The sequence below is a fragment of the Apis dorsata genome, unplaced genomic scaffold (assembly GCF_000469605.1).
Source record: "Apis dorsata unplaced genomic scaffold, Apis dorsata 1.3 scaffold_321, whole genome shotgun sequence".
NCBI classification, from domain to species: Eukaryota; Metazoa; Arthropoda; class Insecta; order Hymenoptera; family Apidae; genus Apis; species Apis dorsata.
The window spans coordinates 8,941-14,747 of NW_006263589.1; the positions used below are offsets into that span (position 1 = coordinate 8,941).

At 16.9% G+C, this 5,807-nt stretch overlaps 1 non-coding gene across 1 annotated transcript; it reads left to right on the forward strand.

The window, feature by feature from the left end:
* The first annotated feature begins 2,505 nt into the window (after positions 1 to 2,505).
* Positions 2,506 to 2,624, forward strand: LOC116185889. The gene has a single exon (XR_004150786.1). It is a non-coding gene; the product is annotated as a 5S ribosomal RNA (ribosomal RNA).
* The last annotated feature ends 3,183 nt before the right edge of the window (positions 2,625 to 5,807 follow it).

Here is a 5,807-nt window from a genome sequence, read left to right on the forward strand (position 1 = left end):
CTTATAAAGAAAAGTTCTGTTATTGTATAATGCTATCAAGTGATGTAAAAAAATAAAATAAGAATAGATTATTACACGAATTTGACTTACTTAAATGTTAATTATAAAATAAAAAAAAAAGAAATCTAGAAATAAACAGATAAAGCTAATTATTATATGAAAAATAAATATTAAATAAATCTAAGAAATACAAATAAATAGATAATTAATTATTATATGAAATAAATAAATTCAAATTTTTCATTTTTTAATCTTTATATAATGAATTTTTAATAACTTAAATCAAAATCAAATTATTCTAGAAATGATTTGAATTTAAATTTGTCTAAATTTTAAGAATTTTTAATGATAATTATTATTAAAAATATATTTTCATCCTTTGTCTTTTTGAACATAAAATACAAAATCTATGTTATATTTTGTTTGTATCTTATTTATAATTTGTTTTAATTTAAATCATCTATCGATTATATTGTTACAATTTTTATTTATAAGAAAAAATAAATATATAAGAAAAAATAATAAATAAAAATAAAAATATAATCGGTAATATACGACAAAAATAAAGAAATTAATAAAAAAATATAATATTCTTATATTATGTGCAACATTATCGATTAAAAAATGAATTAATAGTATTATTAATGATTGAAATTAAAATTAAATTCATTATGAATAAAATTAGAAAAAAAAAATATAGAATTCTATATTTGTTTATCTTTATACAAATACATATATCTTGTATTTTGAGATTGAGATTAAATTTAGTCAAAGGACTATATCTGAAATTTTTAATCTCTTGAAATAAATAAAGAAATAGAAGAGATAATAAAAGAAAATAATAATATTTCTAATCCGAATTCAAAATATAAAGGATTGAAATCAAAATCAAAAATAATTTATATCCAATTTAAATATTGAATTTTTGAAAAATATTTTTACTGAATGAAAACTTACCTTTTTGTAAATCAAAGATTTTTGGTACTATATATTTGAATGGCAACTGAATAAATTTTTATTACTTTATGAACCGAAAAAAGTAAATTTTATCTAATTTCTATTATGGAAAGATTTAGAGTTTATGATTATTAGCTATTATAAATTTGTATATATTTCAACTTTATATTGCAGAAGATTTATATTTAACGGATACAAACGAAACAAATGTCTAGTAATTTGCTAATAATTTTATACAATTTTTTAATCTAAAGAATATTTTGAAGAGAAAATTCGGAACCAATTTGTATTATGTTCTTATAAGAGAGAAATAAAAAATTCATAATTTTCTTTCTTGTATATACAGTGTCATAATAAAATATACAAAATTGTTTCGATATAAATTCATCAGATATATTATTGTATATTTTATTTATAATATTATTTATTAATTTTAAACTATTATTATTAAAATTTTAAAATATTTATTTTTTTGAGTTTAGTATCCAGAAATCGTAGAATTTTCTGCTGATTATAATATTAGAGACTGTATCGACATGATTAATGAAACATGCAGTGAAATTACGAAGGAAAATATTTATCGATCATGAGAGAAAATATTGAACCGTCCGCTTTTAAATATGGAGAAAGTCCATCAACTGATGAGGAAGATATGCAATAATTCTTCCTATTAATGTTTCCAAAAGAAGTACTTAAGTAAATGTATGAATGCGAGCAAGAAGTCATTCTTGAGAATGGAGAAATCTTCTTAACGAAGAAGAAAGCAATTTATTCACTATTACATTAGAAAAAAAAAAATTTTTCTACAATTTGTTATACAATTTAAAAAAATTATTTATTATAGAATTCATAATTGCATATTATGTAAAAAAAAGTAATAGATCATTTTAAAATAAAAAAAGACAAATAATTGTTGATACTATTAGATTATTTGTAATTAAATATGCATAATTTTTTTATAGTGTAGTTTTATATATATATATAATTTGTTTTATTTTGTAATTTTTATTCTATATCTTCTATAATATAATTTATTATATTTAAAAAAATATATAAATAATTAATATTAATTATATCAAATCAATATATTATATTCTATATATGCATTTTTTATATATTTTTTTTATATTATATATATGTATAGTATATTTATTCACACAAAATAGTATTCTTAATAATGTCAATTTTACATTTTCTTTTATCATTATAGAATAATATTCGTTAAGTTACTTACTTACATACTTATCATCATTATGGTCATAAATTTTTAATGTAATGAAATATAAATGCTAATTGAAATACTATGTAATAAACATTACAAAGAATGTAAGAATGTATCGTGAATATTAATAAAAATTATAATTAGTATAAATAATTCGTATGATTATCAAAAGTTTTTGCACTTTAAAAAGAATATATAATTTTAGATAAATTTTATTTTTTATTCAAATCATATTTAAATATTAATTTTATTAATATATATTTTTATTTTATTACTTTATATTTATTTTTTGATTCTAGTATATGGACAACAGAATCTTTCTTTACGCCAACGACCATACCACGTAGGACATACTGGTTCTCGTCCGATCACCAAAGTCAAGCTACGTTGGGCACGGTTAGTACTTGGATGGGTGACCGCTTGGGAACACCGTGTGTTGTTGGTATTTTTTTTTATTTTATGTATTATATAATTAATGTAAATTTTTTTATACATTCATATTTATATATTTATTACATATTATTAACAAAATTTATTGTATTATGTATTAAAGTAAAAAATAATCTAATTTTAATATTTCGTAACTTTATATATAAGTAATAAACCAAATATTACTATAATAAACTAATTTTTGAAAAATTTTTATAAAATGAGTTTAAGTATAATGATATTAATAATTTATTCTTACTTTATTAAAAATTTTAAGAATTAAATTACTTATTTTTTATTTTAATTTTTGACTCATTTTAAAATTTGATAAATTATAAAATAAATTTTAAATAATATTTAATCTTAAAAAATATTTTTTTCAAAAAATTTCAGAATAAATATTTATGCTGAATCGATATTAAGAATATTGAGAATGATAATAAATTGATAAAGAGATTCTACACTTTTTCTCGAAACGTGGAACAATAAATATATATTATGTCAATTTTATACTTATATATGATTAGATTTATCTTAATAATCATTTTTATAATATTCAACAATTGAACTATTAAATCGCTTAATGTTGAATCATCATCTGTCGATAGACGAATAAACTAATTGACAGGTGACATAATCATATAATTCAAGTATAGTTATGAATTTTTTATTTTTTATAAACGTTAATTAAAGTTTAAATCTTTAAAAATAATTTAAAACTAGTTTAGATAAATATTCGCTTAAGTTATATACAATTAAATTGTACAATTTTAATTTGCCATCTGTCTAACGAAAAAATAGTTAAATAAAATTTATCTCAAATTATTTTATAAATATTTAATTTGAGTTATCAAAAGGCAAAAAGTTTAAATTGGAAATCAAAAAATTAAAATTTTTTCATTTTTTTATCTAACTAATTTTATTAGTTCCAGTTGTTCACCGCTAGATGGTTATAGAATGTTTTTATGTTCATGAATTATATCATTTTATTCTTGTAAATAATAAAAAAAAAATATTTTGATGTAACAATTTTCATACTCTTTTTAAGAATAAATTATTTTTTTATATAAATTGATTTAAATTTTTAAAAATTAATAAATTTGATCTAAAGTCAAAAATTTAGTCATAATAAAGTCATAATAAATCATAAATTTACATTTTTTGATACTTTAACTATTACATATATCAACTTTTCTTGCACAATTTATGATAAATTGACGAGTTATAATTTATCATAATTTTACAGTTTTACAAATCTATATGAAATAGATAATTTACAATTTGCAAAATTTAACTTGTAAAATTTTATTTATTTTAATACTAAACTTATTATACAAAATTTATTTGTATAATACATATTCATAACTATAAAATATCACTAATAGTAATAATCCAATTATGCAAGCTATAATAAAAATAATTTATTGATAATAAAAAAATTTATTTGTATTTTTCTACAAAATACTTCACCTATTCTTATTAATATTCTTCTACGTACACATTTTTCACACTACGTTTTTCATTTTTAAAAGTAGTTGCAAAGTTAATTTAATATCAAAAGCATTTGGATTTACTAGTTTTTTTCGCTTTCTATAAACGGTAAAAAATATGTAATCTTGCAATTATCAAGATATATTGATATATTACATATATAGATATATTCATATATCTATGATATATCAATATATACATATATAGATATATTCATTGTCTTAACATACAATGGCTTTTAAATTCCTTAGAAGTCAAAAAAATGTTGATATATAAAATGTTTAAAAGGGAGTCACTTAAAAATCTTTTATTTTCAATGATATAAAAAATGTTCAAAGCAAATTTAAATAATTTCAAAGGAAGAATATTATAAACATATTTTTATAAAATTAACTTTTTTCGAATTTTTCAAAATTATTATATTTTTTTTATCATATTAAAAAAAGTTAAGTTTCGAATGCCAAAAAATTGATGAAATTTTTATGTAGTATTAAAAATTGATTTTTGCTTATATTAATAATAATATTTGCTCTTGTATTATTGTAATATAATAATATAGTACAAATAAAAAATACATAACAATTATCTCTAAATTTATACCCGTTTTAATATTCAGAATCATTTAAAAATTATGATTGAACTAACGAATATATTTTTTTAATTGTTATAAAATATAATAAAAAAAATACTTATCTGATAAAATAAATCTGATGATTTTAAAAAATTGAAAAGATATAAAAATATTTGTAAAAAATATTTTTTAAATAAAGAATGTATTTAGACAATTTTCATTTGAGATATTAGAAGAGATAAAATAAGTTCCTTTTTTCCGTGTATATGAATTAATAAAAAATTAATTGATAAAAAAAAACAAAAAAATATGTATTATTTTTTCGATGATATGACTTATGAAATTTTAATAAAATATTATAAAATATAGATTTTTTATAAAAACAATTTTTTTATAAAAACTTATTAAAACATATTTCTTCACTAAGAAAATATTTTTTAACCTGTATCATTATTATACGAAACAATAATCTTGAAATATCTATTTTTGGATATTTTACTTATCGACCTTCAAATATGTACTTTTAGCATACATAGTTATTTGCAAATGTTATTAGTACATATTATCGAGAATCATAATATATAAGCATATTATTGACTGCATTATATACGGATTATTTTTGAATTATGTATTTTCAATTAGGAATATTAGAACAAATGGCTATGAAAAAAATAATGGCAATATAAGAAATATATTTTTTATGAATTTCAAAAATATTTATAATATTTATAAATATTTATATGTATAAATAAAAAAATTTTATATAAAAAAGAAATAAAAAAATTCTTTTGACAAATAATTTTGATAATTTTTTGAACAATAATTTCTATTTTTTATTTTAAACAAAAGTAATTTTTAAATCTTTTATTTTTAAACAATTTATATAGATAAGAATAATATTTTTGAAAAAAACTTTTATTATATGATATTTTTATTATTTTATTATAGTTACATTTTATTGAGCATTTTATTATTACATAAATTTACTTTTATGCGCTGGCAAAAATAGCAAATTAAAATATTTTATAATAGTATTATGAAACAATATTCCATTGATATCTATATCAGATAATAAATATATCAGATAAGATTATTATGCTGATTATAATGATTTTTAGTATTAATATATTATATATA